Source organism: Balaenoptera ricei, chromosome 17 (genome assembly GCF_028023285.1).
Source record: "Balaenoptera ricei isolate mBalRic1 chromosome 17, mBalRic1.hap2, whole genome shotgun sequence".
Lineage (NCBI taxonomy): Eukaryota > Metazoa > Chordata > Mammalia > Artiodactyla > Balaenopteridae > Balaenoptera > Balaenoptera ricei.
The window spans coordinates 21,015,565-21,027,796 of record NC_082655.1 but is presented as its reverse complement, the minus strand read 5'-3'; the positions used below and the strand labels follow the sequence as shown (position 1 = coordinate 21,027,796).

The following is a 12,232-nucleotide window of genomic DNA, read 5'->3' as shown; positions in this document are numbered from 1 at the left end:
AAGCATGTTCCACTGACCATCAAAGAACGCAGAGACTCTGACCCATGATCATCCAGCCACAATAACATGAGAGGTGAAACTTACTCAGTCTGGGTGGCCTGTTCAGACTCCCCATCCAAGGAGTAATTGAGTCTAAAGACCACAAATGAAGCACTTATGAGGACAAAAGTCTACAATTCTAAGAGGGAAGAGCTAAATCAGACTCCATGTTCGATCTGTTTCTTTGATTTTAACCTTTACTTTTCGTTGCTTCTGTTATTATAATCATTCATAATGGCCTGCCTCAGGGTACCCTGCCCCTCGACCTGAATGTTAAACTAAATGTCTCTGTTCAGCTCACAGGGACACAATCTGACCCCACCCACCTGTGGAAGGCCGCAAGAAAGAAGAAATGAACACATCCCCTCCCCGAAGCTGGCCATTCCAGGGGATATTCGCAAAACTTACGGCCTTTTTACTTTACTTCCTCATCTCCTCCCCCCTCTGTGCTGTAAAAGAAACTGGCATCCAAACGCTGATAAGATGGTTTATCGGAGACACTAGTCTGCCATCTTTTCTGTCTGCTGGCTTTCTGAATAAAGTCGTATTCCTTGCCTCAAAACCTCGTCTCCAATTCATTGGCCTGTCCTGCCGTGAGCAGAGTGAGCCTGGACTTGGTAACACAACTACCATCAACAGAAAGCAGTAAACACTCAACAGCCCTAAGCCAATCAAGAGCCAAGAGCAAATAAAGAACCTTCTTAGAAAACTGGCCTTGGGGAGAAGGCAAATGGTGGGTCCAAATTTTTCATTTCTCATATACTTTTGGGGGGAGCTTGTACACAGCACTCTCTTTAACATCTCTTTCTTCTTCAGGACTCAGTAAAGAGTACCAGGATATAGTCAGGTTCCAGGATACCCAGCGTCCCTCAGATTGAACCCAAGTAGGACCCTGCTGAGCCTTCCTGGGTACAAGCCCCACTGTGTCCCCTGCTTCTAGTTTGGTCTTCCCTGGAGTTCCAAAGAACAGACTAAAGCAGGTATTGATTAGAACAACAGAGTCACAGGCCTTCTGGGTTCTTCCTGAGGGATATAGATAACAATCTGACGCATATCTTTGAGTTATTCTATAGAAACTAAGACCCCCAGCCGGTGGAGGATAGTGACCACACACTGACTACAAGCCAGGTAGACCCCAGACCAGCTGGAATCAGAAGGTTGATGACTGAAATTCCAGAAACATCACCCTGTTACCTCACTACCAACCAATGAGAAAAATCCAGGGGCTGATCGTGCACCCTGTGACCCTCACCCCTAATGTTGCCTTTAAAAATGCTTGCCGGAAAGCCATCAGAGATTTCAGGTCTTTTGAGCATTAGCTGCTCTTTCTCCTTGCTTGGTGCCCTGCAAATAAACGCTGTACTTTCCTTCATCACAACCCAGTGTCAGTAGATTGGCTTTGCTGTGTGGAAGATGAATGGACACAACTCTGGTTGGTAACAAGATTTCCATCTGTGCTGGTTGGCACAAATATGGTTTTAATACCACATTATTACACCCTGTTTTAGTACTCAGTTTGATGTCTTATACAGAACAAGCACTCAGTAAATCTTGTGGATCTGACAAATAGTATTATTTTATTTTTTAAAGACAATGACAATCTGCAATACCAACATACCTTTCTCACTGGGAACTACTACTAAGTGTTTAAAAATAACTAAAACTAATAAGTGTTTAGTTATTTTTAGGATACCTCTATAGAAATGCAGAAAAGAAGAGAAAAGGAGAAGGGGGAGAAGGGTAGGAGGAGGAAGAGGAGAAGGAGGAAGAAGAGAAGACGAGAGAGGAAGAAGAGGGTTGATTTTTGTTTGGTTGTTTTTTTTTTCTTTTTTTGGCTGCATTGGGTCTTTGTTGCTGCGTGCAGGCTTTCTCTAGTTACGGCGAGGGGGGCTACTCTTTGTTGCAGTGCATGGGCTTCTCCTTGCGGTAGCTTCTCTTGTTGCGGAGCACGGGCTCAAGGCATGCTGGCTTCAGTAGTTGTGGCTTGCGGGCTCTAGTTGCTCCGTGGCATGTGGGTTCTTCCCAGACCAGGGATCGAACCTGTGTCCCCTGCATTGGCAGGTGGATTCTTTTTTTTTTCTTTTTTTTTTAAACAATGGATAAGGGTTCCAATTTCTCCATATCCTCACGAAAACTTGTTATTTTCCAATTTTTATTTTTTATTTTATTTATTTATTTATTTATTATTTTTGGCTGTGTTGGGTCTTCATTGCTGTGCACGGGTGTCTCTAGTTGCGGCGAGCGGGGGCTACTCTTCATTGCAGTGCACGGGCTTCTCATTGCGGTGGCTTCTCGTTGTGGAGCACCGGCTCGAGGCCCGCAGGGTTCAGTAGCTGTGGCTCGCAGGCTCAGTAGTTGTGGCGCACGGGCTTAGTTGCTCCATGGCATATGGGATCTTCCTGGACCAGGGCTCGAACCCGTGTCTCCTGCATTGGCAGGTGGATTCTTAACCACTGCGCCAACAGGGAAGTCCCAAGAGGGTTGTTTTTTAAATACATGAAGAAGAAACAAAGACTAATGAAGATAAAATGGTATAATAGAAATAGAGACAGATCAGGCTCCTTGATCAACAGTGGCACCATGTTGCAAGGGAGAGACAAAGACCGAAACTAAGAATCGTTCCCTAGGAATGGTTCAGCCCTACACAATGCAGAATACTGCACAGAAAACCTTACAGGACTGTACGTCGTCACCATTAGAGATTACCTCTAAGAGTAATCTAAAGAGATCATCTCTTCCAGATCCAGAGATTTCCCCCTTTAAAATTGTATATTTTGGGACCAAAAGAGGGGGCAGGAAAACTTTCGCTTTTTACTTTATTCCTTTCTTTACTCTTTCATTTGTTTATTTTAATGATCAAGTAGTACTTTTGTGTTTAAAACTTAACTAAAATTTTATATTTAAAAAATAATTAAAAAGAAAAAATGATCTTCCTTCAAGGCTAGATGAGCTCTTCAAAGTGATTAATTTCAGTGGCTTCATTTACTGAGGAGAAAACTGGGGGCTTAAGAGAGAACAAGCTGGGGCTAGGATGCAGGCCTCCTAATCCTGGGCTCCGTATTCTCTCAGCCTCCTGTCCCCATGGACACCCTCGCGGTGCTGGGTCACAGAGGCCAAGGTGGAATAGCAAAGTGTAATGAGTTTATTCTGACTAGACTGGATCATGACCCCAACTAGTGAATCACTTGTCACTGTACCACATGGCCACCAGAAAGTATATAAATACAGTGTCCCAAGTCAAGTCCGATCTTAAGAAAAATTCCTTCCCAGAATTTATATAAAGATCAAAACTGGTATTTCTATTGCTAATAACACAGTGAAAACTATGAGATAACTTCCAGATAATTACAGCCACAGCAAAAGAACTAAGAGAGAGAAGAATAAGTGTGGGTGGTAGAGTTCAAGCTGGTAAACTCAGCATTTGTTAAGAAGATGTCAGGTCATCCAAGGGAACCCTGCCCACATAAGGGTCCTGGTCTCCCTTGCTAGCTTGTCCCCTCACCAGGAGTTAACACCAAACCAGAGGGAATACCTTGGTAACTACAGCTTGGGCTCACTTCCAGTCCCAGGGGCCTCAGCACATGATGGACATTCAGGATGTCTCTCTCAGATGTTTCCACCATGCAGGGACTCTGGGCAAAATCTCCGCTTCTTAAACCACATGGAGGATCCTTTTGGCTGTTGCCATGAGTTGAGTATAAAATCCATAGTGGAGACCCTTCACCCAACACAGCCCCTTTTCCTAAGGACACCAAAGAGATCCCTACCTAATCTGGCCCTAAACTGGTTCCCAGCCAATTGATATATCACAGCCAACAGTATAGCAAATCACTATTTGAGATAAGGCCTGAAATATTCCGTTTTGGCTGAATGGAAAACCTAAAATTATAAAGCAGAGATGCTGTGGGCTGTGTCAAAGCCAGGTTTATAGCCAGAAACCACTGTCTTCTATGGATTTCTTTGATAGAAACGGCTTTTTTTGGCATTTTACTTTTTTCATGGAAAAGATGTTATTCTGGAGGGACTGAATGATACTACGTCTTGACACAGAAAAGTTATTTATACATAAATTACAGTAACTTTACCCATGTTAACGAGGCTGTCATCCTCTTGTGTGATTTACGGCAATCTTGTAATAGAAAAGCTTCATTTCCTTGACACCTGGGTGGTAATGGGACCGATAATTCCATGCTGCAAATGTTTTCTCCTCTCTTCAACTGGAGGTGTGTTAAAATCCAGAGTGCAGTTTTAGGTCAGAGTAATTCTGATACCAGTCTCCAGGGCCTGGAGCACCAGCACGTGCGCGTGTACACACACACAAACACACACACACACACACACACACACACACACACACAAAGACACAGAGTTACATCCGTTACCCAGGAAACCCAGCTAGGCCTCTTCTTTCTTTTTCTTTAAGAGATTTATAATTCTCAGGATAGAGGCCTGCAACTTAGCTTTTGGAATGACAATATATACATAGTTAAAATGGCATGACAAGGTAGAGAGAAGTTTAAAATGACAGGATTAAAGCTGGAAACGGCACTTTTAACAAAAATTCAGATTTCTGTCTAACTCTTATTAACAATATTGTTTAAGAGAAAACTATTTCGGAGCATAATGGCTAAGAGGGAATACAAATAATTCAAGAACATCTATCAAAATCAAATCCTCTCTCTCTGGACATCACCAAAATAGTAATATTAGTAATTGTACTGATGGCAAGGAACTAAAAGGAGAAGAAAAGGATTTTCATAAGCTACCACGCTGTAAAGACATCTTTTCATAAGTAGCTTCCTACTGCTACCATCATTTTTTATCTTTATCCTAATACTCCTAGAAAATCTAAAAGCCTACCTATGCTTCTTTAATATTTTCATTGTTAAGATGCTTTCATAAAATTCTCACCCCAAATTTTGGAGGTGGATGGTCTAATAGTCATTTAACAGAGCTAATGGGATAGCCTCAGAGACTCAAAGCTCTCCTTGGACCTGGCGTGATTAACATATTTGCACATTCTCATGAGCATATAATACCAATGTCGCTTCTGTCTGTCCAGCAGAATGGGCTCTAGTAGGTAGAAAAGAGAGAACAGGCGATGAGGGTATGCCTGGACAAGCAATCATACATTCCATCCCAGAGGTATTCTCCTGGGGGCACTGTAGGTGTACAGCACCGAAATTCCCTCATTTCTTTTCCCTCACTCACTGTCACTTACTAACTTGGCAGGCAATGACTGCCTAACGTGCTCTGAGCCCTTGCAGACATGCACAGACGACCACAGCTTGGTCAGCACAGTGTGAGGATCTGGCAGCAAGGATCCTGCCCTAGTGAACGTTAGTGTGGGAGCCCTGAGCCCTTTCCAGGATGCTCCTTAAGCCACCAGTGAACACTGCTATCTGCCAAACGACTTCCTTTCTGAGCACCAGAACCTCCTGTAACACAGCTTTTAAACAGCCCGAGATAGTGGAACACAAGAGACTTCCCTATGCTAAATGTGAAGTTGGTATTTCCTATTTGCCAGCAAGGTCACTTCTTAGGATGTATATTATACTCAACTTTCTAAAATTTCACAGCGTGTTCTTTCATTCAACGATAGTGAGCATCTGCCCTGCATCACACACAGCTCCAGGCCCTACAAGTAACATTAGGAATACTATGGGTTTCTGCCCCAAAAGAGCTCCATCTATCTTCACCTAGAAATATGGTCCAATGTATACAGTAACAACCACGCTGCACAGGTATAAGGAATGTGCTAGTCTCCAGTGATGGCCTCCATCAGTTCCTCCCTTCCCTGAATGTATATGCTGACCTTCCCTTCTGAAAAAAAGTCTATTTCCCCTCCTATTGAATCTGGGTGGCCTTGTGACTTGCTCTAACCAGCAGAACTGCTGCAAATATGACACCGTCTGTTTTGAGTGTAGCCCGTAGGTGGCCTGGCACTTCTGCTTTTGCTCTCTGGGAATCTGCCTCAGGGGATTCAGCTGCCATGTTGTAAGGAAGTCCAAGTTCTCCTGCTGGAGAGAAAGGCTGCGTGGAGGTGAACCAAGGTCCCCCAGCTGAGTTACCGGTTAAACACAGATGAGTGACCCCAGCTGACACCCCTTGAAGTAGATGAACAATCCAGTCAATGCAGAGGATTCTGAGAAGTTATCAATTGTTGTTTCAACCTACTAGGTTTAGGAGCATCTTATTACTCATGTGAATAATCACTGACATGACACATTAGGTACACTGTGGAAGTAGAATATGAGAATAATATCCATCCTTAAGTGAACCATCTAAAAATCTTGAGGGAAAAAAAATCTGCAGGTTTGCTAAATTCAGTGCAGCTACTTCTATAGTGGAGAAGACCCTTGTTTTTGCCCTGCATATGCTTGGAGAACCAAGAATTCAACTTCATAGAAAAATAATAAAATACAAGAACTTCTCTTGACTTTCATGCTCATTAAAGTGAAAATTAAGATGACACCTGACCTTTAAAGAAATAACCACTTGGGCTTCCCTGGTGGCGCAGTGGTTGAGAATCTGCCTGCCAATGCAGGGGACACGGGTTCGAGCCCTGGTCTGGGAAGATCCCACATGCCGTGGAGCAACTAGGCCCGTGAGCCACAACTACTGAGCCTGCGCATCTGGAGCCTGTGCTCCGCAACAAGAGAGGCCGCAATAGTGAGAGGCCCGCGCACCGCGATGAAGAGTGGCCCTGCTTGCCGCAACTGGAGAAAGCCCTCGCACAGAAACGAAGACCCAACACAGTCAAAAATAAATAAATTAAAAAAAAAAAAAAAGAAAGAATAACCACTTAATATATATTTCAAATCCAAATTCCGAATCATGTTAAAATGACTCGCTCTATGTTATTTAGAAGGTCAGCTAATATGATCGTTTATAAACAATGAATGTAGGTTTTGCATATTTACTACGTGTCAAGAAGTGTTTTTAAATTCTGGTTTATTTTTCTCAGGTTAATATGAGGCAAGATCACTCCACCTAATGCCAACAGTTAACATGGTGGGGGTGGTGAGAGGGAGGAGACACTGGGGCACTGAGGTGAATGGGTGAAGGGGAGAGGGAGCGAAAACAGAAGAGGGAAAAATCTAATTTCTATTTTTTAACAGCATCAGTGAGATTTTAACAGCAAAATTAATCACCAATTACTAACACATTCCTAAATCCTAGTCTAGAGTGTTCTTTCCCTGCGTCATCTCCCAAGCATGGGCCAGCTTTTCACTTAACAAAGAAAACACTACCGAAAATAATCATCATACAAAATCTCCTGGGAAGTAAGAGGGACTGCTGCTTTCTTGTTCCTTACTGCAGTTCGTGTTTCCAGCATGATTGTATATACTCCAAATGCCTTTACTTTACATTAGTCACTCTTTCCAAATGCCTGAGGAAGTAGGGTCAGCATTATTATCTTAGGGATTACTTGCAGGAGGAGGAAACAGACCTATGGCTATTAAGACGACTTGTCCACGGCTGTCCTGGGGTACCAGAAGTGGCTGGTTCAGAATAGAGCCCACTTTGCCCCTCCACAAGATTAAGCAACACCCCACCTCAAGCACGGCTCTACAGGGCCCCGCCTCCCACCATCCCTAAATCATATAAGATGTAACATTTGGAACAAACATGTACCTTCTAATTTGTGGAACTCAGGATCACAGTAACAGTAAAGGTCATCCTTTAAAGTGTTACATCACAAAGGTGATTTCTATTTTCCTTTCTCTGTTCAAAAAATGCACTTACACCTTATGAAGTAACATCCTGGTACATTTCCTGATGGTAATGACCACTAAAGACAAAGCCCAGGAAGCAGCAACCCTTCTGGCCAGTGTCATTAACTACACAGGAGCAGCTACTCAAAAAGCCTTGCTCTTTCATAGTAAATACTAAGAGGTGTTCCTCTTATCTGAGGATTCTGGTGCACCTAACAGACCCTACTCATTAAGTCTCATGAGGCTGCTCTATGAGAGGCATAAAGGAGCATCCCATTCACAAAGGGAGAGAACAGCAACTCGTTGTTATATACTTGACAGGGTAACAACAATTTCACTGGAGGATGTCATTATGAACATTACCTAGAAATCTCTCATCTGGATGCCTTTGTCCGAGCATCCCTCCCTCATTGGTAAAATGAGAATAATAACGCCCATTTGGCCAACTTCAAGGGGTTAGAGGGAAGATCAAATGAAAGAACAGACGTAAAGGTGCCGAGTGAACTCTGATGTTTGGACAAATCAAAGCATTATTTCTATCATCTAAACCAAACCTAGATTTCAGGCAGAAAATGCCATGTCCAAACACTGTGCCCTAGACAGGAAGCCTGTCCTCCAAACAGCTTGGGCATTATTTATACCAATGCAAATCCTATTTCTAAGTCTGTGATCACATTCCTATAGGGTACAGCAGAAGATGAAGAAGAGAAAGCAAAATGAGAGTCAGAGCACACAGACACAACAATTAGCCTTGATTGGAATGTTTGCATATACTCAACATTCCAAAAAGTTTGTTCATCTGCCTGGAAAACATTCACGTTCAAAGAAACCGAACTATATGCTCAAACTCCGTATAGGATTATCTCCCTTTATTCAGATCTGTTTTCTTTTTTTTTTTTTTTAACCCCAGTTACAAAAATTGCAGCTTCAAGAGTTTCACTTAAATCCCTGTAAGAACTGCAAATGTTCAACTGTCAATTGGATTTGCTGCTGGAGGAGGTAATCCATTTGGTTCAAAGGCAACAACTCCTGGAAAGGAGACATGCCTTCCGGAAACTCACAGGTGACCTGAACCAGACAGCCCTTAGCACTTCCACGCCCAGCACTCCTACCTGCAATTTGCAAGGTCTCCCTTCCTAAAGAAAGGAGATGCCTCCATCCATTTGAAGAGGTCAACTGATTTCTAACATCAATTAATAGCAATTAAAAGAACAGAGGGGCATGATGCTGTTACTAGAGTTGGTAGGTTGCCAAGTTTCAGTTTCATTTAGAAACTTTTGCTAAGTAACTTTCCATGAGCATGAAAGTTATGGCGGACAGCTACCTCTTTGGCTGCTCCGATAACTGATCCCCTTGTCTATGATCGAGGAATTCTCCACTGTGAGAATCTTTGGGATGGGGGCAAGGTTTGCTTTTCATTATGGAAGCAGGAGAAGGCCAGCTTCTCTCTCCCCTTGCCTTCCTTGGCCAGGTAGGGTTAGAAACAGAACCTAAGGTGGCCAATCAGATGGAGCTTTCAGGATCCAGTGGTGGCACTGCCAGCACCCAGTGTGTCTCAGCTGTCTCTGAGAAGTTCACAGTCAAGGTTCCAACCAGTATTCCCAGCCGAGTCCTCACCACCTTGTCAATGTTGTGGATAGTCCAGTATTCCTCAATAATTTCTTTTTCTGGTGAATTCAGCCACAGTCAGTTTCTATGGTTTCCTGCAAAGAATCTTCACTGGACTTACCAGAGGATAAAGAGGCAACATTTGCTAAGGCTAATGCTAGATGGGACTTTGGATTATCGATATGTTTAGTTGACTTAGAGAAGCAACAGGGAGTGTCAGGATGACCCCTTCTCTGCTCCCTCCCCCAAGTATGATCTGAAATAAAATTTGACTCAATGGGAAGTTCGGGCATGAAGCACCCCATTAGAAAGATTCTGATGTTGCATCTTGGGGGCTCAGAGGGAATGAGTTCGACAGTCAATCAGTGGTAGGGGCCATGTAAGAGGAAGAAGGAAAATGTAGGGAGTTGCATTCGCCATCACTGATGTCCTGGAAAGTACTCCCAGAGTGGAAGTTAAAACAGCTAGATTCTGGTCCCAGCACTGCCTAACTTGTACTCAAAGGAGGCTCTGGGATCAGAGGAACTGACATCCCATGGGAGCATGTCAGAAATGCAGAATTTTAGACTCTACCTTAAATCTACTGAACCACAACGTACATTTTAAGAAAATAACGAGGCAATTCATATATAGACTGCTTTGGCCACAACTCTTTTCTCTATTTCTACTGTATTAGTGACATACTTATTGAATGCCCCCTCTGTGCATGGCACTGGGCTACTGACCGATCCGATCTATAGCTCACAGATAATTAAGAGATTTACTTTATATGTCATCAGCTACCCTCCAGAGTAGTGTCCTGGGGTGGAGGGGTGGGAGGTATTTTTGGCTGCTATAAAAACCAACGGGAGCAATGCTAAATGAGTGGAATCCTTTTAGGTTGTATTATTAACAGAAGCTAAAAGGAAATTATCTGCTTACACCTTTATGCAACATCTTTCCAAATCTTCCGAGCACAAAGACAATCAGCAGCTGTCTGTAATTATGGTGCCATGTGGGTACTACTGACCTCACATTGGCCTCCATGGTTATATCATGTGCTTCAGAGAAAAATAATTATCACTACAGGCCAAAACAGGTAGAGTAAGCAGGAAATCCAGAGAAATACCCTGTCTTCTACACAACAGACTTAGACGGAAGAGAAGCAGGGGGAGAAGGAAAAATCAGGTCCCGTATGGTTCAGAAGGACACGAAACCTAACCCAAGTTTGATAAAGATTTGGCAAAAGTAACATCCCTTTATTCTGCATATTGGAGTCTGCCAGTTCCAAGGGGATTTTAATATCAGAGATTGGAAGTATTAATAAAGCATATAAGTAAATGGCTCTTGAAATGTATCCAATTTTTGATATGTAATGGGCTCGTTAAAGGATGCCTAAATCTCAGCAACCTATTTCCTTAATAAACTCACAAGCAGGTGTTCTGTTAGTTTTTGACTCTTAAATGATTTTCATTATAAATATAGAGACATGTTCCCATGGAGGAAAATATCCCAGAAGATAGATTTGAAATCTTTTAGGTAAGAAGGGACTATGTTAATGCCACCCCAATGCCACAGTGGATAGCTTTAGACTAGAAATGAGAATGCTTTTGAAATGTTTTACGATGTCACCCCCCTCCCCCCCAAGCTATATTCTACAGATTTCCCCACATGACAGGAGAAGGCTCTAAGAGCTATGAGGACAGGAGCTATATCTGTCTTATTCGTCACTCTTTCCACAGCATTTAATATAATGCTTGGCACATAAGTGTTGAAAGAATGAATGGATCAATGAACAAAACAAAACATAACAAACCCACAACTTATTATCGCAAGGGGAGACTTGATGGCGTATTTCAAAGCTGGAGCAGAAGTTTGCAGAGAAGAGTATCATTTCTCCAAAAGACAAATGGTACCATAACCTTGCAGCCTTTTCCAGTTACAGAAGGCACATGACTCCAGGTCTATGAGAATACATCTGAGGTAGTTTGGTAGCTTAAAAATAAGACACTGCTTTCAGCCCTAGTATCCTGCAATAGCCACGTCTCACATTGCTTCTTTGAGCTTCTTCATTTCAAAGTTAAGGAACCTGAGACCCAGAACGTTAAGTGATCTGCCTCAGGTCTTGATCAAGTTCACAGAGGAGCCTGAACTAGACCCCATCCTGGCTGCTCCTGGTTCCGTCTTCTTTTCACTCCAGCATGTTGATGCCCTCACTCTAAGAGGCAACTGTGAGCCTCTTCATAGGAACAGAGTTTATAACCTCGGTACAATCCCAATGCAACTGTCAGGGCAAACTTCGATCTCTTTCTTTAGATCACTTGGGTGGTAGAACTTCTCCTTCTCTATTTAAAGTATTTTAGAGACATTTTTTGGTCCCAAAATGGATCTAAACTGACCATTGCTTTATGGTTTGTGATCCTAGGGGTTAGAACTCAGGTGAGTTCTTTTGAAGATGGACCAGGTAAAACCCCAGACGGGGCCTCCACTTCAATGCCCACCTAACTGACTGCTCTTCAGACAAGTTTCCCCTACTTTTTTGTAGACGTCATTTCATCATTCAAGCTTCATCACTAATGCAGAGAATCATGGCTAGGTGCAGGGATGGGGTGGTGGTGCCTGAGAATGGAATCCATAAAAAGTCGTTAATTGCCAAAATTACCGAGTAAATTCAAACACCTAAATACATCAGCTCATAAATACAGCTGACCTCTAAAAAAACTGGGGTGGGAGCAGGGGAGAGAATGGGGGGTCACTGAAGCCAAGGGGACAATATAGAAGGTCAAACAGAATGAGGAGAAGCAAGGGGGTGGATAGTCCAACTCCACAGATTTAGAAGATCCACACCCAACAAAAATACTTACAGACTAGGCTTTGCCAATAAACAT

At 42.9% G+C, this 12,232-nt stretch overlaps 1 protein-coding gene across 1 annotated transcript in view; it reads right to left on the bottom strand.

The window, feature by feature from the left end:
• The window catches only part of EXT1 (exostosin glycosyltransferase 1), a 302,521-nt gene that overhangs the window by 114,321 nt on the left and 175,968 nt on the right, over positions 1-12,232 (bottom strand). The gene's annotated exons all lie outside the window — the stretch shown is intronic.